Raw genomic sequence first — 11,398 nt, 5'->3', positions numbered from 1 at the left:
TAGGAGCCAAGTCTCCTTAAAGTGACCATTAGTGTGCATTAGAAATCACATGGAGAAATTGTATAAATGTAAGGGTTTTTAAAAAAGATTTTATTTATTTATCTTTAGAGGGGAAGGGAAGGAGAGGGAGAGAAATATCAACATATGGTTGCCTCTCATGCGTCCCCCACTGGGAACTGGTCTGCAACCCAGGCATGTGCCCTGACTGGGAATCAAACTGTGATCTTTTGGTTTGCAGGCCCGCGCTCAATCCACTGAGCTACCCCAGCCAGGGCTAAAATGTAAGGTTTTAGTCTACCGCCCTTCCCCCAAATTTCTGGTCCAGTCAGATTGAGGAGAGCCTGGGAATGTTGTAACCAAACATTTTGAGCAAGCATCCCAGGTGATTCTGATTTCATAGACTAAAACTGCAATTTGGATGCACAACTTAGAGAATCAACACACACATATACTTGGACTTACCCTCACCCTGTGTCCCCAAATTGTCCTTGACATGAAGCCCTGACAATCCAGTGTCAGCTATTTGTAGACTAAAATCTGGTTGGACCTTAAGGTTAAGAAAAGCTCATGCCAATTTAAAAAAAAAACCACTAAGGGAGACGGGGGTGGTGGGGGGGTGGGTGCTTGAATTCTCCTTAACCTGCAGTTCCTTCTAAAATGAATGGGAAGACTTAACCATCTTCCTAAATTTAGCATCCTGAAGTATCTAGAGCTCAAGATTAGAGACCTTTTTAAACTACAGTGTGAAATGTGTTTTAACCCTTGTTATATATCTTTTTCCTCCAACAGGCACATCTCATCAGCCGCCTTGGGGATTCTCCTGGACTCCATCACAGACAACAGGATTCTCTCAGCAAGACGGCCGGCTGGGGACGGCCATTATCTGCAGACAGGCCTTCAAAGGGCTGCTCCGTGTGCGTGAACCCTGGCAGAGGTGACCGCCTGGGGGGAGGTTTTCTTCCAGGAGTTCCGATGGGAAAGCTGATTTACAGATACCGGACTCCCACAGTCCGGCTCTGGTTAGACGTGAATCGGGTCAAGGTCTGTGTGTTCTTTCCTGTTTGAAGGTTTATTTGGGAACAAGAAAAAAAGACGGAAAAACATCTCTGTAAGTTAAATTGGAAGAATAGTCAACTCTTCCCCCAGCCAGTCCAAAGGGGAAAACACTCTGTAAGCAGGCATTTGATAGGGCTCAAAAAGGACTTTTTTAAAAAGATTTTATTTATTTTTTAGAGAGCGGGGATGGGAGGAAGAAAGAGGGAGAGAAACATCCATTGGTTGCCTTTGGGGATCTGGCCCGCAACTCAGGTATGCACCCTGACTGGGAATCAAACCGGGGACCTCTCTGTTCACAGTCAGTGCTCAACCCACTGAGCCACACCAGCCAGGGCATAGAGGACTTTTCAAATTTTACAGGGCTAGCAAACGTGGAGAGCAGGTGAAATTCATCTCAACAACCTTCTCCCAACTCTGCTCTTAGCAGTGCCTCTCTCCTTACTTTACCCTCTGTCTTCACGTTGCCCTTCTGTGCCTCAGTTGTTCTCTACCCAGGAGTGGCTCACGCAGGAAGTGTCTGAAAGCTCTAAAAGCATTCTCTCTCTCTTTTCTTCACTCTTTCTTCAGCCAACCTACCCCCTCCGTCTAAACATACTCTTCCCGATTTCCATTCTCTCTGGACCGTCTCCAATCCGTTGATTCATTCCTTCCATAGCAATAATAGGTGGTGATTTTTTAAAAATATTTTATTTATTTATTTTTAGAGAGAGGGGATGGGAAGGAGAAAGAGTGGGAGAGAAACAGCAATGTGTGGTTGCCTCTCATGTGTCCCCTACTTGGAACCTTCCCTGCAACCTGGGCATGTGCCCTGACTGGAACTCGAACTGGCAACCCTTTGCTTCACAGGCCCGTGCTCAATCCACTGAGCTACACCAGCCAGGGAAATTTTATTATTATCTTTCATGTTCCAGTTTTGCCATTCACAGGGACCTCATAAAAACAATCCCTCGGGGCAACTAGTAGGTAAAATTTCAGTGAGAGGGTATACAGCCTGTCTTTCCAGGCTTGCTTAGACGCCCAGCCAGTCCCCAGAACTAGCTTGGGTCCCTTGAGAAGAGCTCAGACGCTAAGGAGAGTACATTCTTAATGTGGGCATAATTGAATGTGCTCGGACTTGGAAAATGAACTGCCCTTCCCATAACTCAGGATCTATTTATTCCTCCCTGGGCAAATTAACAAAAGGTATTTTTTTAATCTGGGAAATAAAACCACCCCAAAAATTAAATATAAAAAATGGAAATCTGAAACTCATCTTCCCAAGCCACTACTGGCACAGTTGGGAAGGTGGCTGACACTCAGGGCACATGACAGCCCTCGGCCCAGGGCCCTTATGGAGGAGAAGGGGGCTCTGCATCAGTCCTTCTGAGCAAAGCTATCCTCCCAGCTTGCCTCCCTTGGGACCCCAGATTCCCAGAATGACTGCATTTTCACAGGAAGAAGTCTGCACTGGAAATCGGGAGACCTGACTGTTAACCCAGGGCCTGCTGCAAACTGTTAGGGCTTCACTTTAACAGCAAAATGAGGAGAAAAACCTTGGAAATTCTCTCCATCCTAAACTATCTAGCATTCCAAGATCGAAGTCCTCTGTTTAAAGCAGAAATAAACTCCCTGAAAAGACATATTAATCAACTCTTACCCACTACCCCTTAGCTCCAATGAGCCTACAAGCTTAGCCTGCCCACTTCCCCACAGGCCCTGAAGGATGCCCACAGAGGATGGGCAATTCAAGCACGGTGGTGAGAAGAGGAAGATCTGGAAGAGGAGGTTTCCTAGGGGAAGAGAGGAATCTGATGGGAAGCCTGATGGACCAGCAGGAAGCAAAAGACTCTGGACCTAATACTATAGGCATCAAAAGGGAAGGAAAGTATGGACAAGGTACAAAAAGCTATTTTTCTCTAGTTCACATGCTTTTCTTGGCCTAACCTAGAGAAAAACGGCAAAGCAAGTCTGTCCTGGTGAGAGATTTTTAGACCTGTATGGATGCTTATTCAATTGTCAATAACTCTAATAATGACGATCCTAAGGAATTTTAGTCCCATCATTGCCCTGATGTGGGTCAAAGCAGAGTTGCTCTTTTCCCTGTGTGAGAAGTGAGACTCATCTGGTGTGGAGCCAGGAAAGCGGGGAGGGGAGAGAGGAAGAAAATAAGTAGCCATTGCCTTTAAGAAGCATCCATATAGGACAAGATACATTTGCAAAAAAAAAAAAAAAAAAAAACAGAGAGAGAGAGAGAGAGTGCAAGATTATCAAACCCATTCTACAGAAAAGAGGCTTTGAGGTCAGAAAAGTGATCACCCAGCTGGGATGGGCACAGCCAGGATTCAAAGCCACATGTGGGCGACACCAAAACCCATGCTCTTTTCACAATGGTCACAAAAATGAGTTTTAGCAACAAGTGTTGAATTTCCATTTAAACAATGTAATGATTAACAGTCAATGAGGGCTTATTATTTGCCAACCACTATGCACTATGTCATTATTTATCATAACATTTAATCCTCACACTGAACCTATAAAACAGCTAATATTGGCCCATTTCACTGCTGAAGAACCTGAGATTAAGCAGTTTGTCCAGCTACACATGGGTAGAGAGCAAGGACAGGATTTAAGCTGGACGGTTGGACTCCAAACCACTGCACAGAGCAAGCTTATTTTAGTCCACCCGCCTATAAATAAAAACTTGTCATTGCTCAGGTGCACTAAGAGAGATGAAGATACAGAGATTTTAACTACAGTCCAGGCTGTTGACAGACCCAGAGATTGCTCTTTGACAGCCGGCGGAAGCACCTGAGGACTGAATGTTTTCAGAGTGGCAGTCCTGCCCCAAAGTTGCTCAGGCCCCAGACAAAACTTCTCGGGGTCCCTGATGCTCTTAAAGAACACGGGACAATCTCAACTGTCCCAGGACAAATGGCTGCCACGGTGCCCCATCCTGGAGAGACTGTGCCCTAACCCTCTCCACTCAGGGACTGGAAAATGTTTCTGGCATCTTTGCAGAGACGGGAAACTGGCGTCAGGAGGAGGCAGAGAAGAGAGATAAGCAATGAAGGAAAAAACAGTGTCTATGTATGTAAAACGCAGAGGGAAGCTAAGCTAAGGAAAGACAACATATTTCCACAAATGGAACCGAAACATGTTTCACAAACTGTTGGCCTGGCAAAGGATTAGCTGCCAAAGAACATGACTGAGGGTACCACGCTGTTTACAAATTCTCCTCCGCACAGCATGGAGACGTCACTTTCTGTGTTCTCACTGGAGGGGTGATTATCCAGTTACCTGAGCTGTGAGCTGTGTCCATGCAAACAGTTCCTGGAGATTCTAGGACAAGACTCAAGAAGCGAGGCCTGGAGAGGCTGTGGCTACAAACAAAAAGTCAGAGTTGTGAAAGAAAAAAAAAAAGGCTGAGGAACTGTTCCAGATTAAAGGACATTAAAGAGACACGACCCCTAAATGCAATGCATAATCCTCCATCTCATTTTGGATCTGGTTGGGAGTGGAGGTTGGAGCGGGGAGAAGTGCCATAAAGGATATGATTGAGGCAACGGGAAAAATTTGAATGTGGAGAGTATGTTTGTTAGAGAACAGTGTTTTACTCCAAAGTTAAACCTGAACTTGATCACTATACTGTGAGACTGAATATACAAATGGACAATGGCCAGTCCATATATAAAAACAGAACTTAGACCCACAACCTACGATCTGCAATCAACAGCCAAGATACCCTGCCTGCTACCGGTCAGACTTGTAGGAAGCCAGCTTGCTGTCTTAATGACAATCCAGGAAGTTAAACAGTAACTTCTGTAAAAATTGGCCCCCAAATAGCCAGGACTTGATTAGGAACTGACAGCTTCCCTAATGTTTGTCCCTGCTTCCTTCTTAGGACCTACCAGAAAAAGTCAAACAAGAACCCTAACCAATCACATGGATCCCCCACTTCTAGTTGGCCCTCCTCCAGGTGCCTCCTGTCAACAGCCTCCAATCAGAGCCCACCGAAGCCCTCCATTCCTTCCTCTATAAAGGTTCCCCACTCCTCTGCCTGGCTTTGAGTCCTTGCCAGATGTCAAGTGGTGGTTGCTGGCTCCTTTGCTATAGAAGCTCAGAATATAGCTGTGGCCTTCCTCATTTGGTGGGTCTTCATTTATTTCCACAGTTCGGGAGTTGCGTGAGAGAATGACCTTGTCCACAAGAAATACACACTGCAATGTTCAGAGGTTAAGGGTTTTCTGAACCTCAATAGTTCAAAAAATATGTATACATCTCGAGAGAAGGAGAGAGAGGGAGGGGTGATAAAGCAAATGTGGGCACCAGTTAACCACTAGTGAACCCAGTTCTTTGTACTATGATTGTAACCTTTCGCAAGTATGAGATTATCACAAAATAAAATGGGGTTTATAAAAGTGTTCCCAGCCAAGCACCTACATCCAGCCCAGTTGGCTCTGTCCACAGAACACCTCGGAGGGAGGGCTCTGGCTTGTCTGTGTTACCACGTCGGTTTCCCTCGAAGAACTGCAAATGCAGGAGCAAGGCCCCCTCGGCCCGACCACTGAAGGGTGATCACACACTCCCCACCCCCGGTACTTTCCTAACCCTCTTGTCACTTATCCTTTTGGATGACTGGACACATACAGAATCAAAATGATCCAAAAACCCCTTCTCCCTTCCTCCCTGGGCCAAGGGGCTCAGGGGACGCCGGGGAATGCTCTCATTCCCAGCCCTCACATTTACCCTGGGCCTTGTGATGCAAATGGCTCATGAACTGGGGATTGGCCATCAGTTTCTTCAGGCTGAGCTGAGTTCTTGGAACTGGCTGGGTTTGACTATTTTACATTCCAAAGCTGTTGTATATGACTATTTCTTAACCTCAACTTCTTACTCTTCTTTCTTCCTTGCCACTTATGGGGCACCTTCTTATTTATTAAGCCTCTTTTATCCTTTCACTTAACCTTGACTGCACATTGGAATCATCTGAGGCGCTTTAAAAAAATACTGGTGTCGGGTCTCATGTCCCAGAGTCTCTTATTCAATTGTTCCAAGGTGTAGCCTGCAGTGGTGGTTTCTGGTTTTCTTTGATTTCCATTTTTAAGCTCCCTAAAAGCTTCTAATGTGCAGCCAAGATTGAGAACCACTGCCTTAATGCATTGTAACATACATCGACAAAGCCCTTTCCTCCCAGGTTTTGCATATTTCTAATTACTTTGGAGAGATTTCTGACTATAACCTCAGACCTCACTAACACGCCCATGCAGGGGCAATGTCCCTGAAGTGGTTCACTCAGATTCACTTGCTCTTCGCAAGAGTGACTTATTTGGAAGTCTTTCTCTAACAACAAATTAAGGAAAGATGAGACATGTGAAAACCTGCTCTGGTCAATAACAATCAAAGGTCATCACCATCGTTTCCTGTAAATAAACTCACCCAGCCTATATTCTCAGGGCGAAGCTCCCGTCAGCTCCACAGTACCCATGGCCTTGTGACCGCACAAGTTGTCACAAAGCAGAAAACCACAAATTGTCCATCCAGATGTAGTTACAAGATACTGAAAATACACGGGGCAAAGAGATGATGAAACTACCCCAGATTTACAGCAACAGGTGGTGGCCTCTCCTAGCAGGCATATACGTGCTCATCTGACCTCTCAGTCACACGAAAGAAAGAACAAGGAGACCCAGCACTAAGAAGTGTGTTGAAAGATTTGCAGCGTGAACTCAAAACGGGGGAGGAGGGACAGGGGAAGAGGGGCTGGAAAAGCGTGCATCTGTCCAGTTTTCAATCCAGGTCATCATTACAATCACAAAGGGGGCATCTAAAAAGATACTCATCTATCACCTATCCACAGCCTGGCCCAGTTAAATGAGACTCTTTAGGCAGGGCTCAGGCATTAGTATCCTTTAAATCTCCCCCAGATAGGCCAGTGTGCTGCCTGCCTGACTCTGAACATCACCTCCATGCAGAATCCTCTTGTCTCACCACCAGGCAGGACCCTGAGCGTCCCATAGCCCCTCAACCAGGTTCTGAAGCCACATCACTTCCCTCCCCTCATCCCCTTACTGCTCCCTCTTCTCTTCCCGATTTACTTCCCCCATCACACACATGTAAACACACACACTCACATACACTCATACTCACACAAACTCTAACACACACAGGCCCACAGAACACATTCCCAGCAAGCCCATTTGAGTTATTACAGTCTCTTGCATACGAGCTGTTTTCTTAATTGCACTGTGAGTTTCTGGGAGTAAGTATCTCTTCTGACCCAGTGAGGGCCCCACAGCACCTTGCAGAGCCTCGGGCTCAATAAAATATAAGGGCCAACTGGCTGAAGGGTTGGCTTCAGCCAGAACAATCAGCTAACCTCGCTGAGCCCAAGCCTTGGTATCTGAAGTAGTCAGACAGCCACAGAATGTCATGCACCCTGGGCTGGGGATCTGGGGATTATAGGTAGGGATTTTCAGGCCGGCAATTAGCGGAGAAGAGAAGCAGGGCCACCAGGGATGCCTTCTGAACGTAAGGAGACAGCAACAAGAGCAGAGATGACAAGGTAGCTACGTCAGTGGTGCAGAAATCATTAGGCAAGTTTCAAAAATGTGGAAAACACCTGGGACCCATCTATTCTTTTTTTCTTTCTTTTAGTTTAAAAAAAAAAAAACATTTCTCTTTCTTGTAAAATGTGCTTGAAGAATGGATCTCCCAAAATAATTGTCCTTAGCTCTTCATTTCCCTTTGTGAGTCTGGAAAGGAACAGACAGATCTTACTTGGCTGGACTTGACCTTCTCTGCGGTAGACATACCCGCCCCCACCCAAACCAGGGATGAGTAACTAGAAAGAACATTTTCATCAGACCACCACAATTCATGAAAAAATTCAAGGAAACAAAACACATGTGGATACGGGTATTGAAGCCAGCCCCAGTGGGCAGATACCCCAAAGACCTGCATCTCCACCCACGCCCCCACACTGAACTGCTGCACAACCAAGCCTCCGTGGACTCCCATTTCCCCATCTGTCGAGTGAGGGGATTGGATTCAATGATTCCTATGACAGTGAATTTTATGTGTCAACTTGGCTGCACCACAGCCCCCAGGTATGTGGTCAAACACTGTTCTGAATGTTTCTGTGAGGGTGTTTCTGGATGAGATTAACACTGGTTCTGGGGACTCTGAGTAAAGCAGATTGCGCTTCTTCATGTGGGTGGGCCTCACTGAATTAGTTGAAGGCTTGAATAAAACAAAGACTGACCTCCCCTGAGCCAGAGGAAATTGCCATCAAAACAGCTTTTGGACTCAAACTGCACGTCTTCCCTGGGTCTCCAGCCTGCTGGCCTACCCTGCAGGTTTTTGACTCACCAAGTTTTCATAATTGCCAGAGCCAATTCCTTAAAAAATAAAAAAGCATATGAAGTATGTGTATGCATACCGGTGTGTGAAGCACCTGTGTGTGTACATCCTGTTGGTTCTGTTTCTCTGGAGAACCCTGAGTAACACAACCCCCAAACTCCTTTCCAGTTTTAAGATGCCGGGAGTCTGAATGGTACCAGAGAGGAAGGGAAAGCTGGGCCTGCTCCTCAGCCTGCAGCTCCCCAGGGCAGAGATGCCAGAGTGATCGGGACAATGTCCTCTTTCAGGAGGACTTGTGCAATGGGCCTCCTCGGCACAGCAATAAATACCAGTAGTTCCAGACCTGGTACACCAAGTACTGTGGGGGTATGAAGAGAGATAAAATGATACGAATGCAGCCAGGAGGAAATCCAAGTTATGAAGACAGTTTTACATTCCACCAGTTTTGCCATCTTCTGTCTGGACCTCCCCAGCTACTTGCCACGTTGTGAAGCTGGTATCCCAGAGGCAGGAAGCAGGGCATTTTTCAGTGGTGACAGATGACATGCTGCTACAGAGCAGAACATCTGCTGCAGGAGACCCAGGAGACTATCTCCAAAAAGCACAATGTGGTGGGAAGAAGGAAGGAGGGAGGAGGGAAAGTGGGAGCAGGCTGCTGCTGAAATTCATCAGAGGACCGTGCAACTTGGAAGAGCTCTTCCCACACCAGCTATTGTCTGGAAACCCAGGGCCCTTTCATGCCTCTCCTTTAACACATTCCAAGCAGGTCTCAGCCACAGCTTTCCGGACTAAAGAGGCCACAGAAGGGAGAGGGCAGCTCATTCTCACACTCCTTTGCTGTCTCTTCCCCCTTACTCCTTGTGTGTCCCATGTTCTGCCCAATGCCCTCTTCTCTTCTAGTCTACACCCTTCCGGGTTGTCAAATCTGTGCCAAGGCTCCAGTTATCACCCTCGTATGGATGAACCGCAAATCCTGACACCAGCCCTTCTGCTCACCTGTGATCCTGACCTGAGCTGCCCTGGAATGTGAGCTCCATGGAACATAACTGGTGATAAATAAACATGTATTGAATCAATGAATGAACCTGCATCCACCAGCCTTCAGACAGCTTTGCTTGGGCCACCCTGGACTCGGCATGTATTAAACCAAACACATAAGTTGTCTTCTCCTCAAAACCCGTGTTCTCCATTTTGTTGATTCACCCCATCATCCATTTCCTCACTTAGTCCCCAAAGGATGACAAAATAATGCATATTTAATGAATAGGATGTGTGAGATGTGTTGAGATCATCCACCACTTGGGAAGTTTGAAATGATGACCCATGACTTACCACGACTCATTCGTGCCATCTAGACTCTCTGAACTCTGAAGTGCCACAGGTGTGCTTGTGAATGGCTCCAGCACCTTCTACATCTAACACAGAGAAACAGGTATGTGCATCCTGTCACTGAGTTAATACATTTTCGAACTAAACACAGAGTTACTCATTACTCAATAAATAGTGCAGCCTTTTTATTAATCTCAGTTTCTTTCTGCAAGAACACAATAGATGGTAGAACAAAACCCACATAAGTCATTTAAATACCCTTGTCACCAAACTATTTTATAGCCAATTTCAACGGAACCTCTTGGGTCTGCTTCAGCTTGCTCTGGATTATACATGAAGTAGACTATTGGTGTTAGTTGCCTCAAGAGTACTGAGAACAATAACAACGTGCATAAAAACAATAACACATTATGTTGTTAGTGCTGTGATAAACTCATTATTTCTTTTACATACTCACAAGAACCCACTAAGAAAATGAGGTACAAAGAGGCTGAATAACCTGCCCCAAATCACACAGCTAGTCATGGAAGAGCTGGGCTCGAACCCAGGCCCTCTCTGTCCGAGTACCCTGTGCCCTCCTTTGCTACGCGTATGATTCTAGCTCATAGCCCAGCTGTGTCTCCAACGGAGAGGTGGTTCTTAACATCCCCCAACACATGCCACATTGCTCTCAGCACGTTGAGAGTCTCTCTGTTTTGTGACTCAGAAATAATTGCTCTAAAACCTTATACCTTCATGTATCTAACCATTTTGTTTTTATTTTTTCCAACTCGAGTATCTGTCTCATTTTACAATGTGATCCTTGATTATTGTTTAGTTTTTTAGGAAATCTTTTAAAGTTTTAAATTCCCCTCTCTCTTAAAATGCTTTTAAATCTTAAAAAGCCTACCTAGAGGAAGCAGCATGGCATCATCAGTGGGAGCTGGGCAGATGGTCAAGTAATTAATATTATTTTAATAAAAGGAAATTATTTTAATGAAGCCAAGAGCATGCATACCTAAATGCTGGAACTTGGTTTGTTGGCAACAGTCTGATGCAGAAGATATTTTGGATTAGATGATTTTCCAGAGAAGAGAAAAGCAAATCAAACAAAAACCAGTCAGTCCTCTCTCGCTTCCCAGGGTTGGGGAATGGGACTCCACTGACATTTTCATCTGTTGAATTGGCCTACCAGGAATTTGCCTGGTTTGCTTCCGAAGGCTGTCTTGCTGCTTCTGGAGGTGGTGAAGGTAGCGATCACCGAGAAATGACCAGACAAACAAAAATGAGGAAGGGAAGAAAAGAGACTAGGACAGAAGACAGTGAGTCCTGATGGAAGGTTGTTGACAGGCTTTGAGACTTAAAGCAAATGACACACAACAAAACCAACTTTACCACGGGCTACATGATGTAAACAGGAGTCAAGTTCCCAAGGCATCTCATCGATGTTACAATGAAATGGTACTGAACAAAGCGTTATTTGAGGATCTGCTGCAGTGGGTTATGTAACTGCGCGAAATCTCGGCCATCATGGTAAGATGCCGAAAGGTATCGTCCAATTGACGAATCAAAAAACGAAAGTGCGATGGCATTCAGATTCATGGTTTGTAAGCAGAACATTGATTCATATAAACTAACATCAGAAAGGAGGGCAGTGTCCCCCTCTGGAAACGGGGTAGTGGAGTCAGGGGAGAGC

General features: G+C 45.7%; 1 long non-coding RNA gene across 1 annotated transcript; it reads right to left on the bottom strand.

Annotated features, from left to right (window-relative positions):
* Nucleotides 1-239: 239 nt before the first annotated feature.
* LOC118988649 (uncharacterized) lies at nt 240-11,039 on the bottom strand. Its single transcript, XR_005066822.1, has 4 exons — nt 10,721-11,039; nt 9,727-9,809; nt 8,297-8,432; nt 240-1,057 (listed from the first exon to the last, which is right to left on the bottom strand). It is a non-coding gene; the product is annotated as an uncharacterized LOC118988649 (long non-coding RNA).
* Between the last annotated feature and the right edge of the window lie 359 nt (nt 11,040-11,398).

Source organism: Sturnira hondurensis, unplaced genomic scaffold (genome assembly GCF_014824575.4).
Source record: "Sturnira hondurensis isolate 20B ecotype Veracruz unplaced genomic scaffold, ASM1482457v3 Scaffold0006413, whole genome shotgun sequence".
NCBI lineage: Eukaryota > Metazoa > Chordata > Mammalia > Chiroptera > Phyllostomidae > Sturnira > Sturnira hondurensis.
Note: the sequence above shows the minus strand (reverse complement) of the source record. Positions and strands in the feature narration are given on the sequence as shown.